Genomic DNA, 22,610 nt, shown 5'->3' on the forward strand with positions numbered 1-22,610 from the left:
TCGTTATACTTCAAGTTATGCCCTTGTATAAAGAGCTAATTGTAAAAATGCATTAACAAACTAAACCACTTTGATTATATAATAATGGCATAATTACTTTTAGTAATGTATTCAAGTATATGATGGGAATGATCACCTAATGTATTTAGACTTAAGTAGAAGTAAACTGCTGGTATATTAAACGCAGATTTGGTATGTACTAAGGATTGGCCAGTAGACCTATATATTGTTTGATAAATAGAATGAGATGGTTTACTAAAAAGCCGATAGTTAGTCAAAGGAGCACTAAAAAGGTTGAACCTCTGTTGGCCGAACTTGTCGTATGTTGAACACATCTATTGATAAGCAAATGTTTTTGTCCTAGCATGAGGATGTTCATGTTAGGGGAAACTCAAAATGTCAAATCTTACTCCGCCCTGGTAAAAGATCACTCAAGTCAGGAGCTCTTACAATTTTAAAGTTTTGCTATTGCCAAAATTATACCTCAATAGGGTACAGATAGTGTCCTAAATTGTTTAATTAAGAAAAATTTAATAATATTTTCCTGGTGACAACTCATTTTTAAGTATTTTCTAAGTTAGTGTTTTTTATATTTCTCTATTTGTTGGAAAATAAACTTTGACTCCAACTTTAATGTTATATATCTTTATATTTTCCTTACTTCCTTACTCCCTACTTATTTTGGACTTTATTTTTCTATCATTCAGATTTAATACAAATTATCAATAATTATTGTACACGGTAGTAATAACTAGTAACAATAGGCCAGTCTGTGACATATGTTGTGCTACCTCCTGGCGTTCTGTCAAGCGAATAAATGCAAACAATTAACTCAAAGTTCATTCATTTGGTTTGGGTAATGGCCTGAATGTACGGCGTATTATTGTTTGTGAGTGCAACTAAAAACAATCTAAGCCATACTTAGAAAGATCGTAACTCACAGATTTACCAGAGCCAAGTGATGTAATGGTAGGCCTATTACTATATAGGTGTGTTTCCACTCGATCTAAGAAACAAATTAATTTCTACTCCAAAAAAAAATATCCATCTAAATTAACTTTTACATACAGGCCTATTCACAAATGTACGAACATTTAAAAATGATCTAAAGTAAATACAACTTTAAAATATTTATTTACTTAAGTGAAGGACTTAGTTAAAGTAAAATATGTCACTTCAGTGTCACCCTTCTCCTCTCTTGTAAAAAGTACAGAAGGTACTGTATCTGTTTTTTCTGAATATATCGGCACTCTCTAAAACATGGCTGGTTCATAAGGCCTTGTTTTTTGTGGATCTATATTTATATAATAGGCCTATATTTAAAAAGATATACAGTACATTTGATTTAAATACAAGAATCTTTGTAAGACTGTTATTAGTGAACTTTACAAAGATTGCCAAACTACAGTATAAAACGTTACGATTGAAACCTGATGGATAATTAGAAAATATTAAATCTTTATTGGAATTCGCCACTATATTTTGTTTTTTGCAACATAATAGTTAAACTAAATAATTTAATGATGTGAAATATTATTTTACAGTGTTAACCACAGTTCTTTGAAGAAAAAATATTGTAAATACTATTACTATGTTTTTTTTTATTACCCATTGAATGGAGATGCTGGCAATAACGCTATTTAGCTGTATGTGTAGAAACTCTAGAATACCACATATTACAAAGTATGTCCCAGGGGCCTTGTTATTTTGGCAAAAATTAAGAGTGAGATTATACCTGGATTTGCACTTGAAGTCGTATTCAATTTAACATAGGATTATACTTATTTAGGGTAATATAATAGTAATATGCAAATTGAAAATGGGAACTATAAAGCTCGAAAAGAAGCCCATGAGCTTCTTCTTTGCAAGATGGGCTTCTTTTCAGGATTTTTTTTGCAAACCACAGATATGTTTCTTTTAGAAAAGCAGGCAAGGTTTTACGGTATATTTAAAAACAGTTTTTCACCACAGTAATACCGTCATAATTCATTTATGGGGTTATCTATTGAAAACCATAAGCGAATTACTTAATTTACTATACATCTCAAAGCTGGCATTCCTGTCCGATAAACTCAAACAAAAACCTACAAACAATATGAACATGTTATTAATTCTCTCTTACTGTCAAATAATTATTAAATAACCAAGTGTTAATACATTAAGTTAATAAAACTAATTTAAGTTCCAAGTTTAGGTTTCCTAAACTGTGATTTCTCATCAGGGAGTATTGGTTCAACTAATTGAGTTCAGATTGGTGGTCATTTCCATGTTTTACAATTTTTTTAGCAGTGAATTTTAATTTGATTAAAAAAAATATTAGTCTGCAATATGAACAATTAAGTAAAAAAAAATGTTGACAAATTACAAGAACCTCTATTAAGGGGACATCTTCAGGGCCCAACAAAGTCTCCTCTTAAGAATGTCCCTTGAATAGAGGTTGGTCATATATTTATTTATTATTATTTTATTTATTTATTTATTCTGTCTTTATACTGAATGACACTTTCAGTGCTAAAGCATTGATTTCCAAAGTGGTTCAGTAGAGTACATTAACAGAATAATAATATATTGTTTGAAGGTTTGCATGGCGAAATCAAATGTTGATATAAAGTTTGCGGTACACCACGTATATTATTTCTGAAAAGAACTGTTGAGTTTCTCTATAAAATAATACTGTAATAATAATTCAAAGACAACTAAACAGTAATTTACATTATTAGTATAGTGTTAAAGTATAATATTGTTCCTTGTTTTATCCGTTTTCTAATTGAAAATAATAATACAGTAATATGAAATGAATTTTTTAGTATTCAGACTGTTCCATTGATAGGTAGGGGTGTTCCACTAAAAATTCTTCTTTTCGTTATTGTTTCCCAATTTAATGAGAAAAGGTCTAATGTCGGTTTATCCAGGTAAGCGGCACTCACAGACTACCAACACTATTTCTGGTTTGTGTAATTCATTTTTTTTTTTCAATTTATCAATATTTATCAGAAGTTATTTGAAAACTTTTCACATTTTTTTTTTTTTCAATTTATCAATATTTATCAGAAGTTATTTGAAAACTCTTTGAGTTATGAAAAATATAGTTTGTAGGTCAATCGATTCATGTTTTCTGTTTTGCTTTTTGTTTCATTGATATTATTAGAACATGTTTTATTTCATAAGTATTTCAAATAACTCTTTTTTCAATTTATATTATTTTTTGAAGAAAAACAGCTGTGATGTTAAATATATAAAGTAGATAAGGAAATTACAAAATAAAACATTTTTTTAGAATAAAAAAAAATATATGCACTTTGTTTAAAAGACGATGATGGTCGCAATTATGTTTTAATTACAAATTATCATGACAGGGAAATGCATTTGATTTCATTACAAGTATGCGAAGTGTCAATTAAATCACGTGCGGTGGCGCGGAACACGTTTACCCTGGTAACAAAGGTGATTCATTACTTATTACGCAACGTCGTCAACTAAATCATATTCTGATATGTGGTTGTATCCCACTGATGAAGATGGTCCTATCAGATTTCATTTGTAGGCCTAATTGACTCATTTAGACCAAGAGAATGCACTAAACTAATTATTATTTGAATAAATACACAGTCAACAGTCATACATCAACACCAAACTATCCAAACATTTCTTTTTAAAGTTCCCAAATTCTCTTTTTTACCATAAAAAAACAAATTCACAGAGCCAGGAATATTAATTAGTAATTGGACATCATGGGCTAATCTGACAGGAAAATTACTGTAAAAAAACACTGTGCTTGGTATTTGTGATGAGGATTTAATAAACACAGTTATACTATATAATTTAATGATGTGAAATATCATTTTTTTATGGTGTTCATAACAGTTATTTGAAGAAAAAATATTGTAAATACTTTGTTTTTATTATTTTTATAACCCATTGAATGGAGATGCTGGCAATAATTCTATTTAGCCGTTTGTGTAGAAACTCTAGAATACCGCATATTGCAGAGTATATTCCCAGGGGCCTTGTTAATTTTGCAAAAATTAAGAGTGAGTATCCTTGTATTTATCAAAGTCTTATGACCCAAATTCAGTATACTTTAACATGGGATTATACTCAGTCATATACTATATTATATAATATTAATTCTGCATTTTCTCCCACTCATTTATAGAACACATCAATTTTTTTGTTGAACAAGGTTGCAAAATGCAATATTCCAATATCTTTCACAGTTAATGTAAACATCGTAATGCAAACTTAATAATAATAAAACCAAATTTAATATAAAAAAAATGTATTTATAGTGCTACTGTATGCTTGACCAATAGCGTGTCATAGCAACTGGAGATATGCTTTGGTCAACTTTAAACTGACTTTATGGCCTCATATCCGATATCACATAGCAACATTTAATTAGTAATTAAAGTGGAGCCAGCAATTAATTAACTAATAAGGCTTAACCCTAATTACATATTACCATTCTATAGTAGTTATGTAATAGTTAATTAAATGTAATATATACTATGGTAATGTTGACAGTTTATGTACTGGGTACTACTACCAGTAAATTTGTTAAAGCTACCACCAAAATGTATTTTTTAGTATTTATGGTAATATTTACATTATTGATTTTGCGAGTCATCATTTTTTGTTCCATTTTCATTATTGTAGATGAATTGTGAATGATATAACTAAAATGGGTTATTTTCCTTTTTAATATTTACTAATATTATATCTCCATCCCATAAGTTATGTGTTCCCAGTGATTAATAAAAATTTCTCGTTTTACTAGGCTCTTTGATTATACTGTACTATGTTATTCTATTCTTTTTAAAAAATAAATTTAATATTTTTATTATTTTCTCCATCCTGTAAGTGACATTGAATATTGAATCAATTATAATTTTCATAGAAATTGAAGGAACATGTACTGGTTTAATTAATTTTTAAATATAAAATTAAATTTACAGGATTTGGGAAATTTTAAACTACCCAGTGATATATTGGAAATTAATTTATAAACAGCCAAAATGGTATATATAAACAGTGAAGAAAATATATTAAATCTAACATTCAAATTTGATAAATAAATTATTTTAATGCTAAGATTATAGAGGATGGGGTCAGAAGGGGTGGGAAAGGATAGAGGTTGTGTGGAGGATACCACTGAATCATCAGTGTCTATTTCGTAAAGAGACTTATAGACTACCAACACCACTTTTGGTTTGTGTATTCTTTTTTATATAACTGACTTTAAAAACAGTTGCCTTCTTGGTTGTGTGATTTCTCCAGCATCGAGAAAATAAAGATAAATAAACTTATTATAGTCACTGTTAAAAGGAAGCCAAAATACAATAATAATATTATAAAGTAGTAGATGATATGCAACCATACTAACAACCCTAAATCAAACAGTATGCTAGTGCGATAACAGCTGTGAGGAGAATAACATGGAACATTCCATTTGTGTTGTCTTAGTCAACTATCCTACTACCGAATATATACATAATATATTTACTTTAAAAATAAGATATAAAAGGTGTTTTACATCTGAAGATGTTATCTTTCTGTGCTGTGCATCCTTTTGTGGGATAATATTACATGGGAATTATTGATTTCAAAAAGAAGGTATGCAGATATAGGTTGAATTATAACTACAGTAACCCCAGCTATTAAGGGGACAGGATGCAACAAAGTGTCTCCTTTTTAAACATTTTTATTTCAACTACTGTATCTTTAAAGAAGGTAAACCCTTCCAGTTTAGCCCAGTGGGGTAACTGATATTCAGGGCCCTCTTCAATAAAATTAAAATAACAATAACAAGCATTAATCCTAAACATTAAATTAGGAATATCAGAATAAATGTTATAATAATATATACAATAAAATGAAATAATATAAAATATATATATATAAGACCTGAATAAGGATTTGCTGTAGTTTTTTAAAAACATTTCCCCTCATTTGTTGAATCTGTGACGGATCCAGGAGAGCTCTAACATAATTATTAATAGTCTGTCAAATATAGATGTCAAAAAGTAGTTTATAATTTCATTTTAGCTGTCAAAAGTGGTATCCATATCGCTTACACTTCATGATCCACTTCTGGGTGTCTCAAGGGTTTCTACTGAAAAGAGTTGAAATAGGTATGTTGCGGTTTGGTGATCGGAAAAAAAAATCTCCAACCATTCCTTGTTCCTCTTAAAATTAACCCCTATTGATTATGTAAAAAATGAAACGTTTAGAAACACTTCAAAGCAATTTGATATTTCAGCCCATATTGAAGATACAGATATCTAAAAAATGTTTAACGTCATTAATGCATCATTCAATTTTCTCCAAAATCAAGAAGTATGGTCTATTATATGTATTGACAAAACAATATTCAGGATGATAACTTAAAAATTGTAGACGTAATCATGTAAACATACATAACACAAGTTAACATAGGGCCTATGGGTACACTAAATTTTACATTAAGTTAAAAATAATACTAATTTAATTCATGCAAAAGTATAGAGTATTCATAAATATAATGAAAGAGTTTATGACTCAGTAGTGTATAATAATTATAATAATCAAATATTGATATTGTACCAAAATAGATCTTGAAGGCACCGACAGTAAGAGTTTTCTATTTTAAAAAAGAGTTTACTTCTACTACTATTGTAAGAATTCTCAATTGGTCGGTTACTGTTTAATACAAGGTTCATTTTTTAACAATTTGACAACAACATAGAATATTGCAATTTGAATTAATTTTATACTAGAAACTGAATGTGTACACAGGAGCTGAAATTCTATTCAATTCATTTCAAATCACTTTTATTATCTAAATAAATTTGGTCGTGGGTGGTAAAGCCTTTAAAGCATTCTATTGGTAACAGTATACAGATATTGCCTGCCTAGAGGTAATATAAGATTTGACATCCCCGAGGGAATGATATTTTGTTCGATGGAATATATTTCCCGAAGCGCGAGCCGAATCACCGGATGTTCACTGCGTCTCACGCGTACCAAGTTACTACTGTGAGTATTAACCTCACAAACGGTCTTTCATCACATCTAGGAAGGACTAATAACAAATGAGGGCGCTATGTATGCATAGTTTAAATAGTTCCGTGGCGCAGCGCATGAAGCGTTGTCTTGTGATGGAGTGACAATTTCATCGCGAGTTCAAGACCCAGCAGCTGACTTTTGTTTATTTATCGCCAAACACTAGTGTTGTCACACGAAAATTACACAGTCAATATCATCGTACTCAAGAATTTGCTGGATTTTATATGTTAATGACAGGGACACGATAATTACGTGAAAATTACTTAGTCAATATCATCGTACTCGAGGATATATATACGATTTACGATCCTCGCAGCGGTAGTCATGTGATGCAGTTTCAACCAATCACGTTTACGTATTTACATATGCTATGTAATATTGCATTATATCACTAATAGTAACTTCACCTTTGATATCCAGATGTTTACCATAATTATGTTATTTTTAATATCATTACTAATGTCTAACTTTTCTATTAATTATATTTCCATACAAACACTTTATTATTATTTTATTGATTGTAACATTTTTATTGCAGTATAAATTTGCTGGTGTTTTTATATTGTAACATCATCTTCTCTATTATGCAGATGGTTTGTCTATATTCTGTTAACTGATATATGATCTGTCACGGTTAGATTGTCAGTTGACACGCAAGGTATACATGCTAGAGTTTGATAGCGTGTAAACTTATTTGAATTCAGACAGGAGTTTTTAGGAAGAAGAATTGCTTAGAATTGTGTGCTTAGGAAGGAGAGGCTTATGGAAAAGGGATAGTTAGGAAGAAAAATAAGGTGCTTTGGTGTACGGGAAGCGGGTACTTAGGTGTACGGGAAGCGGGTACTTAGATGTAAGGAATGGCTTAGGATATGGAAGAGGAAGGGGATACTGAGGAAGAAGAAAAGGTGCATATTTATAAAGGATGAGGAACTTTTGAGATGAGGGATGTTTAGAGAAAGAGAGGATGTTTATCAAGAAGGGAAAGCGTAGCAGAAAGGAGGTATATTACTTAGGAGAAAAGGAAAGGGAATTGTGAGAACCTTTAAAAAAACAGGAAAAGACACATAAATGATTGCTTAACTTGTTTTTTTCTGTCTTCTATCAGTTATCAATTTTCTCTTCAGGTCATCTGAAGCAAGATACTTTCAATATCTTCATCAAAAAAAGTTGTTCATTCCATATATTGTCCATCTTTTATAATGCTACTTAGTACCCCATCGAATATTCTGTTAATTTCTTATATTCTTCTTTCTTATACTCCATAGAACTCCATTAAGTATTAACTGCTAATTTCATATATTGTTTACTTATAAAGTGCTCTGTAACACCCCATCAAGAATAGCTGTTAATTTCACATATTACTTTTTCCTGTATTTTATCAGTATGAATTTTTTCTCTAGGTCGTTTGAAAATTAATATGCAAGTGCTTTCAATATCTTCGTTGAGAATTGTTGTTAATTTCATATTGTCTATTTGGTTGTAAGCACACCATCGGGTATAGCTGTTAATTTAATATATTGTTTACTTATAAAGTGCTCTATAACACCAATCAAGAATGAGCTGTTAATTTCATATTGTCTTCTATTTTCATTATGTTGTAATTCAACGCATTTCTAAGGTAGGTCACAAATACCGTTTCATGGTAAAACTCAAGTATTATACGAATGGTCATCACTTAGGTCTAATAAAGAACATCATAAGATGTCTCTTTAATACAAAGTGCAGTGAGGTTGGTGAGTCCCGTTTTCATTCTGAACGTGATGGAATGAGCTGTTAGAAGATCATTGTACTAAGCCTCAGCATTATGTGCTGACAGTCGTTGTGGAAAAAACGAACGGGCGCAGTTTGGTGGCAGCACTCGGCACGAAGGGACCCTTAGGGGAGAAGAAAATTATTGTATGTGTCGTCTACACCTGTGTGAAAATCAGCCTAGTTAGGCTGCAAGTCCCAGGTTATTCCCCCACATTTCATGTATTAGGGTGGCCATTTTTTAACCAAGTAACTCATTTACAGCGGAGTAAATCAGTAAACTTTGAAAATCGTTATACGTCTCTGAGATGACGTGAGTCATTACGAATCTGTCAATGTTTTGACACAATACTTATTCATCGATGACATTGATTTGTTTTCGGTAATCAGGATTTTGTTATTCTTGTTATCGCCTTCAGCTTGTCGAGGTTTCAGAGCAATAGTGGAGAAAGATAGGAATAATTTATTTTGTTATCTTTATGTTCAGCTTTGTTGAGGTAGATACCTATCTCTAAAGATTTATCTCTAAAGATCTTTATTTTGATGTTCCTAGAACAAACTAGCCAGTTTTACGAAAATGTTATCTTCTTCTTTATCCAAGTTAAATTGCGGTCCATCAGAGTTATAATATACATTTCGGTTTACCTCAAAGGTAAATTAGGATTATATCAGGGTTAACGACAGAGCGCATACGGTAGTCTGTATATAGCTCAGATATGGTTTAGATCAGCTTAACCATGTATAGGTTTTTGTGTAACTCTGTACTCTTTATATAATATTTTTTAAAAAGCGAAAAAAAAAAACGCTAAATCAACAGATAATTTTTATTATTTACTTGTAAGTAAACAAATGATTCACAGCGCTTTTATTTTGTTTAAATAACATTTTATCATTATACTTTATAATAATAATTATAATAATAATATTTATTTGGCAAAAGTTCTTAAAAGTACGTTTTACATTTCATCTTGCCAGGAGCAAGTAATAGGCATGAGCCCAAACAGAAAACTGCTCTTACTCCATCAAAAACTGAAGTAGAAACAAAGTGATTTTGATTGATATGTTGTAATGTGAACTTGTATTTTTAATTATTTATTGTTATTTTAATATTGTAAATTCAACAATGTTTACTTTGTTGCAATAAAGAATTTGAATTTGTGTTTCCACATACAGACAGCAGGGATCTCTAAGACCTGACAACAATTCTATTGTTATAATCTTGGACATTGTCCTCTGGACTATCATGTTGACCAAGACAATAGTATGCATCGCTAAACACAATTAAAAACAAATTATTTTGACCAAATCCTTTGTATAGCATCATCATGATATCACAGATACCCGATAATTACAATAATTATAAAACTGTTTTTCAATTTACTTGTCATCAAATCACACTGTGTCTTAATGGCAACAGCTAGCTAATTAACAACCCACAGTACTGAATATAGCTATATCCCCAGAGGTTTAAACCTAAACAATAGACATATATCTTTTTTCTAGTATGTTATGTTTTTTTATGTTATACACTGTCACTTATTGAAGCACATATCCCTCCAATAATTTTTTTTTTGCGCAGCAAAAGGACTGATTCAGAGAGTGATAAACAGAATAATAATTTGTATAAAAATTATGATAAAATTTAGAATCTATTTAACTTTTTGTGTATCTATAAGCCTCCTCTGGAGAGCACGGGCTATTGTCAGTTTATCCGGGTAAGTGGTACACATACACTAGACTATATCAACACCACTGTTGGTTTGAATAATTTAATTTTTTCTTATATATTTTTCTCTTAATTAAGTAATTTTTTTTGGCCTCATGTTCATTTTATTAATAATATGGCAAAATGAATTATGTATATGATATGATAGGAATCACACAGTGTACAATTTATGTACTTAGAATTTTATTAAAAAAACAACTCTACCTAAATTTTAATATTCATTTTTATAAAATATATTTTAATCTTGTGTTTACTTGAAAATGTTTATTGAAAATTCTTCTCAAATCAACACATTCTTATACTACTACTTGGCTTCAAGTAGACTATACACTCAATGATATTTCAACCATGTTTATGGAATGTGTTTAGGCATGGAGTAAAGAATAAGAGGAGACACAACTTGAATAGTTCAATCAGTTCACCGTATTTACCGCTTCCTTAAGGCTATGCTTGTAATGAGTATTTAATAGGTGCTAAACACTGCCGTTACGTAACCCAATTAGCAAAGATTACAATGTTTACTGCCCGCGGTCAATTTTGGTGTAAGTACACATGCGTATTAGGACGTCACAATACTCTTCCTAGGCGCGATGTGCGTTCAAGCGTAAAAGGTGTACTATACTGTTTGTAGACGTCATGGACTCCATGTTGTAGACCTACTGAACTTGTATTCCGACCTTGTTTATTAATTTTTATAAAAAGCAGCGCTATTCTACTGGATATCTTTTATTAATAAATTAATAATACGAGTTTTATACGGCACCAATAAAGGAATTATATGTATATGGTTTACTGTGTACTAAATGTTGGTAATTTCTCCAGACAACTTATCATGAATCATGATGGATTAATGGGTTTAATAAGGACCAGTGGTGGTGTCAGCGTGGGGGCTACGGGGGCTGTATCCCCTCGTCGGAGAGCCTATCTCCCCCACTCCCCTGTCTGGGAAACGCGAGTACTTTTCGTCGGGGAATATGATATACAGTAAAAATCATTCGCGTTCACACTTCGTATAACTTCAGCGCCTAGAAAAACCGCGACGTTCCATTTTTTATTGCACTTTATATGCATGCATATTGCCAGCGATCTAATAAACAATGAATAGGTACGCACTTGTCTGGCGGTTCCCCTTTGTACGAATTGTTTAACATTGGGCCTGCTCCATTGCGGTTTACGTGTGATATCATGTTCCATCCAGGGACCAGAATACTGTACTAGTTACTTTCCAGGCGAAGTTTACAGCCGCCTCAGTCGTGTACTGTACGTGTATCGACGTACGCAATACAGCAAACGGGTACGAATAATGTTGGCGATCTATTGTTCGTATGTTGTCCGATTTTTTAATTTTACGATTAACCGCTAGGCCTATGTACCGAACTGCACATAATCCTTTTAAACAATGGATTATAATTACAAATAAGCATAGACTATATTTGTAATAATTTTTAACCAACACATATAATTTGTAGTTGTTGTTACGGGTTGATACTAAACGAATATTCTCGTAGTACCATTTTATACCATATTTTATAATAACGACTATCCGAAAACTAATTGATTAATTTCTTCTTTAATAAAATATTACTACTATTTCTAACGTTATTACAATTATTAATATATTAATATAGACCTACATAAAAAAAACCTATTGCTATTATTATTGATATTGTTTATTATTACTATAGGCGCGCCTATGCCTGAACCTATTAGGCCTACCGGTTACGGTATGCAATAAATATGTCCATCATTATGGGATTAAATATTATCTTTTTTTAGGCTATTTATTAAATAATAATATATTACGAACTGAGGCCTACTAATTTATGTAGTAGGCCTATGTGTAGCCACAAATCGTTAAACGATATATAATTTAGTTCTACAATTTCAACTCTAAGTATGTGATCGTAAAAATCATATATTTTATGATATTAATATCATAAATAATTTAATTATACAATATCAGACTAAAGTAGAAGAATTTTAGTTTTGCTAAACGGTCATAATATAGACTGAAACATAAATTAAATGTCATATACAGTAATAAAAATAAGAAATTGTGTCGTTGGAATTCTAATATACGTATATTTTTGAATATTCATGAGAACAAATTATATAATTTTTTTCATGCGCGCATTTGCGCGCACTAAAATATGATTTTAAAATAAGTTGGAGTCTTTAATATGCTACAAAATGCACTAGGGTTCGTAAATTAAAAAGTTGCTTAAACGGTAAAATTTCGATTTACCAAATGATACGTCTATGGCTTGATAAAAAATATGATTAATTTGTTAGCTGGTATAAAAACTGCGATATCTCCGTGAAAATTTACTCGATTTTTAAACGGTTTTTTCGAGAAAAAAGCTCAAAGAACAATGAACAACTGCACAACGGTCATGCTTCACTATGATGTATTAGAAACTACTGCGCAGCCTCTGTTTACTTTTCTTGTCACCGATGTCATGCCTGGCTTCTTCCTTAATTAGGGTGTTACGTAATCAGAGCCGACTCTGCAGCGAGCTGCACGGGTAAACAGGATGTTCTTCAAAGGATCGTTATGGGAAGTTTATTACCCTATGCTTAAGCACTACCGCACAGCGTGATACTAATTGGATTAACTGGATAGCTAGGCCGTGTTGTGCCTCCTCTTATTCTTTACTCCATGGTTTAGGAGGCTTATTGGGAGCTAAAAAATGCCTCAACATCCAAGTCAATATACCTATAATCCTATTTTAACTGTGAGTACAGATTATAATAGTGAGTCCGAGATTAATTTAGTAACATTTTCTTGCCAGAAGAAATGATCCGAGAATAAATAGTAGAGTTAATGGACATTTTTCAGGACCCAATAAAGTGTCCGCTTAATAGAGGTGTCCTCCAAATATGCATTGGTTAAAACTTATTAGCACTTGTTTCAAGAGAAAATGTCTCTTTAATAATGTTTTGAAAGAGGAGTTCCAATGTACAAATTAATATATGAATGAATATTACTACAGCACAATGTTCATGACCCTTAGGGGTGTAATTACCTTTTGCGGATTTAGAGGGCTATTCCTGGTACCATACAAAATGATTGCGCTATTTGTTTCGTCTTTATCTGTATCTGTATTGTATGGTATCAAAATAAATCAAATCAGCTATATCATCTTTAATTTCTTTGAAAACTTGTAATTGTTTAGATAAATCAGTTTAATATCTTATTACACATACGGTAAAAATATACCCAGATTGGTTTTTAAAAAAAAATTTTTTTTAGATCATGTTGATATTATTATAAGTCAGCTCTGTCTTTGTTCAGAAGAAAGATATATGCATAGGCCAATGACTCTCAGATGCTTTGTACCAACGTTCAAAGGTTTCATCTCTCATTCATACATTCCAGCGGAGGATGGTTGAGATAAAAATAGTTTTACTGATGATGATAATTTGAAAATAATTATATCATCATGACTGGATGCTGTTGCGGATTGTTAATTACTAATACAAGAAGATTTATGAAGTTTACGTAATAAAGATATTTATAGCATTGATGAAAACAATAAAGATGTACCATAAAATATTATGAAGTGAAAAAAACCACAGGTTAACAAAGATTAAAAACCTTTCAAAGTGTAAAATCAAGCCCACCCCCTCCTCCTCCTTGTGTCAATAGTCATTAGATTTGATACAATTAAACCTCCCTGTGCGGACACGTCTTGTAAGTGACATTAAATTATCTCATTTTAGGATTCACAGTTTAAACTTTTCTGTGCGGACACATCTTGTAAATGACATGAAGTGTCTAATTTAGGATTCACAGTTAAATTTCTCTGTGCGAATGTCCTGTAAGTGATGTCAAAGTTTTCTCTTTTGGATTACAGTAAAACCTCCTTGAGCAAACACTTCTTATAAGTGACGCCCTTTTATAAGTGACGACCTCTTATATAAGATGTTCGAATCTGGGGGTGACCAATTTTAGGATTCACAGTGAAACATTCCTGTGCGGACACCTCTTGTAAGTGATGTCAAAGTTTTCTTTTTTGGATTACAGTTTAACCTCTCTGTGCGGACATCTTGTAAGGAACCAATACTGTATTTAAGCAGACACTTTCTAACCCTCAAGGTGTTTCATTTTTAGGATTACATTTAAACTTCTCTGTGTGAACACCTTGTAAGAGACCACCTCTTGTATAAGCTGGAACATTCTGGACCTCGCTTTAAAAGCTCTGTCTACACTATCAAACTTTATGTGACAAAAAAGTGTGATATGCCCAAATTTGGTAGTGATCATTATCATCATGTCCATATAAGGGCACATCACATTTTTTTGTCATATAAAGTTTGATAGTTTAGACAAGGGTTACAGTAAAACCTGTAAGAGACACACCTTGTAAGTGTGTACAATATACGCAGACACTTCCCTGACCTAAACATGTTCATTTTTAAGAAGGTTCATCTGTATTTATTTTATATTTTATGAACATATATAACCTCCCAGTCTCCTAAATTATTGGGAATATTATTAGAATAAGAAAAACAAATTAACTCTTCATCAGTTTAAAATGTAGTTTTATTAGAATTCGGTCTATTGATTTTCAGGGTATCATAGGCATTTTTTTTTAAAGGTACCATTACAAATTTAAACAAAGATAACAAAGTTAATTTAATCAATAACCAAATACAGAACTTAATCACTATCCAGTGCAAAGGAGACCTACTAGATAATGATTAAGTTCACTTTTTATGAATCCTTTTTTTTCTTGTTCTTTGTCCACGTTTTGTAAATTGTATTTTTATGGAGACAAATTAAATGAAAAAAAAAAGATCAAAATACGAGTCAATTGTATTTCATAAAATTTGATATACAGTAGTTTATCATCTGATTTGAAAATATTAAATTTTCATAATTGATAGTTAATTACTGTATGTCTAGCCTAGTGATTAGTAAGTATCTCACGGCCCAATAAATGTTGCATTTTTTTATGAATGAGTATTAAGCCGTCGTTTCGTCGACGTAAGTTAACATTGGTTTATTTCCCCTGGCTATCAATAATTTGGATAATTATTGTCATTAGTAAATTCAATCTTTTGGAAATACTTGACTGGAACGTGTGAAATTCTTGCTCGTTTTCGCTGAGAACATCGGCCCAGTTGGTTGGTTGTTGTTTTATACCTATGTTCTGAAAATTTAAATTAAAAGTATTGTTATTGTAGATTTTAGTTTAGATGATATATGTTTTAATTAAGGTACAGCAGCACACCTACTAAGGAGAAATCTTTGGGACCAAAAAAGAGGTCTTAATAGAGGTGTCCCCTGAATAAGGGTTGGCTTTAAAATATATATTTCAAATTCATACCAGGGGGAAGGGTCCCTTTAATCGGGGTGTCCCAAACAAGGGAACACTGCATATAAAACAACTATAGGTTAAGCCTTTAAAAAACGTCCAACCAATACAAAATTTTAGAAAATCTGCTTTTTATTTCTCCTTATTGAGGATATTGAAATTATTATTAAAAGTTGACACATTGCTGGGTCCTAATGGTGTCCCTAAATAGGGGTTTTACTGTATTCTATTAACAGTGAACAACTCGTAAATGACCAAAATAAAACAAGATTGAACACTGAAAATGGTACTTCTCAACGAACTAGACTCCTTTTGATAACAATTAACATTCCATAAACTACTACAAAGCGGGCATGCATACAGAACAAAATATTTCAGTTATCAATTACTTTCCACGCCAATTAGCCCACATTCCAACTCAGAAATATGTCGTCAATTAGAAAAAAATAATTAAAGTAATTATTATTGATGAAGAAACCTTTGTGTCATATGAACTCATGTAAATATTGCTTTTCCTTTGTTTGAATCTGAAGGGCTATATCATTTATGTGTTACAGGCTTCGGATTGAGAGTTTGAAAGAAATATTGTACTTAAGTTTGCCTCTCTCCACCCAGTTTTAAATGGGTACCTGCTAGGGTTAAAAAAAATGTATTACTACAGGAGAAATGCTCTATTAGGTCACCCCTATTCAGGGGACACCGCTGCTAAGGGGTCACTTTCCCGTGAAATGAGGGGAAATATGTTACAGCTAACCCCTACTCAGAAGACATCCTTATTAAGGGGAAAATATTTTTTTCATCACAAAAAAGACCACATAATTCATTTATAGTGTTTCTTTTTTCTTTTTGAAATTGATCATAATAAAATGATACTTTCTGTGGCTTGACCGTTTTCATATTAATGAAACATTGCCTGCTAAGTTTTGATTCTTCTCAATTTTTTTTTTTAAAACATTCACTTTAGTATATTTTATTTTTGTTTTTTCCCGCGAAATCCCCTATTAGGAGACAATTTTAGTTATGGTACTGTCCCCTGAATAGGGGTACCCTTATTAAAGGGACAATTTGTTGGGTCCTGAAAGTGTCCCCTTAATAGAGGTTCTAATATATTTAAATTTTCTTTCCTATTTTATTTTCAACTGTATTTCAGAAATGTTCACATATATGGCATTGTTTTTTCTGAAATGTCTTACTTTCAGGAAATCAAGGGATGATATTTTGTAAGGATCAAACCATTCTTCGAAGCTAACGTTAGAGAAGGCGTGTTCTCAATATTTTTTATTTAGAAGGTAAGAGAGTCATTTTATATATGGTTTGTGTTGATTCAAAGAACAAAACCATAAAGTTTAACATGTTGATCATAAAACCTATGACACTGGTGAAAGGAACAAAAGTAAAATATATGTTTTTAACATACTTTACTACTAATACTATAGTACAGTACTGTATGTATAAAAAAAACTTATTCTGAAACTACTATAATGAACTACAATGAATAAAATGATACTACACTATAATAATTATTATCAACATTTTATTTCGGAAATTAGTGGTATTCTATATTAAATTTTAAAAGCATAAAGTTAAAAAATCGTATTCATATTTATTATTTCTGTAGGATTGAATGTCTGGGATTATATATGAATCATTATAGACAAAAAAATTATTGTTTCAATGTTGCGTACAACAGATCAATCAATCAACGGAATTGACAGAAACTACACGATACAATCGTTGATGCAATCAAAATAGAAAATGAAACAGTGTCATGGTGTTCATGGAATGGAAGGGAACTGAGGGTGTCCTCTTAATAGAGGTGTCCCCTGAACAGGGTTGGCTTTACAAGATACGGTGTTCATTGCATTGAGTGCAGCAATTGGAACTAAAATACGTGCTAGTAACAGGGAACGGAGGGAAACAAAAAGTGTCCTCTTAATAGAGGTGTCCCTGAATAGGGTTGGCTTTACAAGATACGGTGTTCACTGCATTGAGTGCAGCAATTGGAACTAAAATACGTGCTAGTAACAGGGAACGGAGGGAAACAAAAAGTGTCCCCTTAATAGAGGTGTCCCTGAATAGGGTTGGCTTTACAAGATACGGTGTTCACTGCATTGAATGCAGAAATGCTAACCGAAGTAAGTAACAGGGAACTGAGGGAAACAAAAAGTGTCCCCTTAATAGAGGTGTCCCCTGAATAGGGTTGGCTTTACAAGATATAGTGTTCATGGCATTGAATACAGAGTAATTCCAGCCAAACTATAGGCTGGAGTATTAACAGGAAACTGAGGGAAGCAAAAAGTGTCCCCTTAATATAACCTTGCAATCAAAATTGAATGAATGTTTCAATATATTAATTCAAATTTTGTTTTATATAAAATTCTGTAACAAGGGCAACAAAAATCTGAAATGAAATTATTTTATATTTAAAAAGCAGATTTTTTTTTCAATTATAAAATCTGAATTATGGACAAGCTATCTTTGAATCCCTATTGTTAAATTATGACAGATTTTTCTAGTTCCTGGAACAAAAAATGGACAATACAAAAATATAGAATAAAACAGACAGTTTTCACACGGCCTTGCCTTCAGATTTGAAACCAAACGACTGCAATCAAACACACATGTATAACAGCTGATTTTGTGTTTGTTTCACTAAACTCTGAAAGTGAAAATAATAGCAATTTATTTTGCCCTATATAAATATTATAATTGATCTGAACAGAGATTGATACTATAGGTTTGACTGATAATGAAGCTTGACATCTTATGAACATGTTTATTGTTTAGAATTTGATTCAGCTGTCTCAATAGTATTCCCATAGTGTTTAGGAAACAAATAAGTATTATTGAAAATTCAATCATAATTTAGGTCTTCTTCATAGGGTCTGTTTCTGCTGCATAGCGCCGAATAAATCGTTTATTTCAAAATGGATTAAAAATATATTTTTATAACGACTGCATTTCTGCTCCTAAATACTGTGGATGGTCGTCAACGAAAATCGTTAGCAGCACCCTTTAATGCAATGGCCACTAGCGCTCAATTCAAACGTTTGCAGTGTAGTTGACAAAAGGTCAGCGGCTGTCAATCAAATAAGCGTTATTTTGTGTTGCAGCTAAAAGTTGCACAGCAATAACCGGTTAAATGCCAATTCACTTGGGTGTTTTTAACCGTTATTTCCAGGCTGCCATTTAACCGAGGTGTTGGTACAAATGCTAACAGAACCAGTTTTATGGTGGTAGTAAAAACTCATGAGATATTTTCGAAGAAAAACGTTCTTTTGGGAATTTTAAATTAAAATCAAGTCCTTAGACAATGTGTCATTTGTCTAATTGTTATGGTTCTCTAGTGCTCCATATTTGTGGAGGTTACGAACAATTTCTTTCTTTCTTACCCCTTGACAACCTTCATTATCTATTTATTGTATACGACTTCTATAATTAATCAACTGCATAAAATACAATATTTGAAAAGTTTTCAATTCAATTATTATTTATTCTAAAAAATATACTACGAGGGTCTAAAAAAAAGCTAGCTGGAGATTGTCTCATTGTCAAACTAATTTTACAAAAAAAGTGCCTAAATACGATAATGATATGCCGAAATATGGTAGTGTTATGACATCATCATGTCCATATATGGGCAGGTCACAGAGACAGAGCTTTAGGAATATCCCTCCCCCTTTATTTATGACACCAAATAAATAACAAAAGATAAAAATTAAGTCCTTCGCACAACAATACTTGAAAAACCTCTTTATTCATGAGGCCTAGTTTTGATTCAAATCTATGTAAATAGGTTACAGTAATTAATTACTTTCATCTTCATGTTTACATTGTTACAGTATCATATACAAAGTTCTTTGTCCTTTTATTGTCCAAAGAAATTATATGAACAATGATATAATGATTTATGAATTTTAATTCTTCTTCTCCTATTGGTTGGAAATTGATATTGGAAGTCTCGTTCAACAAACTATAAAGAAACTAATATTTATATATTTATATCTGTCAATTTCTATGTTTGATTGCAAGCTCCTGTAAGCTTCTGATTGGAGATAATAATGTTCTCTTAATATTACTTTGGCAAATAGATTGCTAAGTACTTTATAGTACTTGCTTTGTATGTTAGTGTGATAGTGCCTACAATTTTCAAGTTATCATTCTGAATATTTCGGTGTAGATACTAAGTATATACTTACAGAACATGTCTATTGAAATTCAAGAAAATTGGTTCATTGATAACTTCATAAATAAAAAAAAATTGAATCTGTATTCTTTTAACATGCCGAAATATCAACATGCTCCCTCTGTGGCAATATTTTACCAAGTACTTCACTCAGTTTCTGAGTGCTTTCATTTTGTCTTTTCTTTTATATTTTCTCCTTTTTTACTTGCACAACTATTATTTTTTTAATTTATTAAATAATAAAAGTTTACTTGATAAATTGATCTAATGAAATGCCTAGGCATAGGTTTCCAATAGAAAAATAAATAAGACAGTCTTGAAAACAGTCGTAGAAAATTGCAATAATTTGGAATAAAAGAGACAAATAAATAATTGGAACACGATATTATAATAATAACATTTTCTATGCCAAATTAAACAACACATTTAAATTCTGTAGTAGCAATCTTGTTTGTATAGAAATATAAATATAGACCTATTCTCTCTTAAATTATTGTTACTATAGTTTCCAGTCTAGTGTCTCTGACAAATTGTAAAGCATACATCAATTCAAACTGTACAGAATAATACATAAAACACACCTGAATATATTCTTTTCATTTGATTGACAGATTGTGGGTCACATGCTATTCAATAAATACTCTATTGAACTCTAACGCTAGAGTGCAATTTCGTCATATGGGTGCGAAAAAAATGTGAGGTGCCCATATATGGACACGATGATGTCATATCACTACCATATTTGGGCACATCACTTTACTGTATAGCTGTAGCCCATATTGTGTAAATCCACTTCAGCCCTAAACTATACAGAGCTGATCTTATGTTTCTAGGCATGCTGTGATTTTTATACAATATATAAATTTATAATACAATGTTTCATCGCTGATGACATTGTCTTTCATAGAAAATCGACTTTCAGTTTCATTTGACCGTCGTTGTTTATAACAAGTCAATCGAGATATTACATTAGAAACTTTCATTTACTTCAAAGCACACCGTTCAAACATCGTCAATACAGAGATAATTTCCTTTGTGGATATTTTTATATCCTATGTTTTACCATACAGATTGCTCTGTGTATTCCTTGTATTGAGAAGAGGTGTTGGAACATATTATAATATCTTATTTTAAATTGTGAAGTCATACTGGATTTATACTTGTTAAAGGTATGTTTTATAGTATGTTAAAATTTAAGAAAAGGTTTTAAATTTTTTGTAAATGTTATGTGTTATATTGCATGACAATTACCCCATTTACCGGTCAATACCCCTGATGTGTACTGAACGTCCAGTCCTTATCCGAGAAGACTTGTTCTACCACTACGGTTGACCATTGAGCCATGAGTGCTGATGGCTATGGTTTGCGGCGCCTTCCCTTAACTGCTCCGCTCCTCTGCTTGATTAGAGTTATATAATAATAAGATAATTATTTAGAAAATGAAACACAAAATTAAAACAAAACCAGATACTAGGAATAACCTAAATAGGTAAAACAGTGTTAGTTTTTTATATGTTGTTAAAATGAATATATAACTACAGTAGAGTGCATACCTCCGCCTATAGTATAATTCCCCTATATAAGATTTCCCACAACATTTTTTAAAAAATGTGTGTCTTTAGTGCTGAGTGTGATTAGGCTACTTTCACTACAACCTTGTGAATGTGAGTTTGTAATTAGTAAAATGGTGAAGGTAATGAGTAAAATGGGTTTTTAAAAACATACAGTATTTTACCATTAAAATATAATCAATAGTTTTGTTTTTTTTAAATTCCTGTTTTCTTTTGAGGTAATGAGTAAAATGGGTTTTAAAACTTTAAATAACTGTAGATATATTTTTCCATTGTAAATTGATCATTAGTTTTATTTTATTTTGAAATTGCTATTTCCTTTTGATTCTATTTGTATGCAGTACGTATTGCATAATAATTATATCTGTACTGATGTTTTAAGAGGAAATTTTAAAGTAATAGATTATTCATATTGGTAATTGGATTTAAATGACTATTTAATGTGCAAAATTAAATTAGATAAATGAATTGAATAGCAAGTTGTGGAAAGAAATGAGCTAGCTTGAGATAAATGGATAAAATACCATCATATTGGTGTCGTCATCAATTGTCAATGTTAGTGTTATATGATAAACCTTTTCATCATCATAATCACCCTAGCCACTGTTGTCATCAATATCATTATTGTTATCATCATCGTTATCATCATCATTATCAACATCATAATCATTGTCACCACAATCATTGATATTAGTAACAATCATCATCATTGTTGTCATAAAATCATTTTCATACCATCATCATTATCATAAACATCATCACTGTCAATATTACCATCCTTTTTTGCATTATAATTATCATCATTTTCATTTGATCCATTTCCTCTACTTTCATTTTTATCTTATCAATTCCGGTATCATTCTCATCATCATTCAGCACACTCTCCCTTTCTCCTTCTCCTTCTTACCGCCTCCCTCCTTCCCTCTCTCCTCTCCATCCTCCCTCCTCCCTCTCTCATCCCCTTCTCCTCCCTCTCTCACCCCCTTCTCCTCCTCCTCCTCCTCCTCCATTCC

The 22,610-nt window shown here is 31.4% G+C and overlaps 1 protein-coding gene across 1 annotated transcript in view; it reads left to right on the forward strand.

Moving 5' to 3' along the window:
- Positions 1–1,927: 1,927 nt before the first annotated feature.
- LOC144836012 (peptidyl-prolyl cis-trans isomerase H-like) overlaps positions 1,928–22,610 on the forward strand; it is a 176,684-nt gene continuing 156,001 nt past the window's right edge. The window contains exon 1 of the mRNA XM_078691180.1: positions 1,928–1,942. The gene's annotated coding sequence lies outside the window, so the exon portion shown is untranslated. The remainder of the gene's footprint in view (positions 1,943–22,610) is intronic.

Source organism: Antedon bifida, chromosome 2 (genome assembly GCF_963402885.1).
Source record: "Antedon bifida chromosome 2, ecAntBifi1.1, whole genome shotgun sequence".
NCBI lineage: Eukaryota > Metazoa > Echinodermata > Crinoidea > Comatulida > Antedonidae > Antedon > Antedon bifida.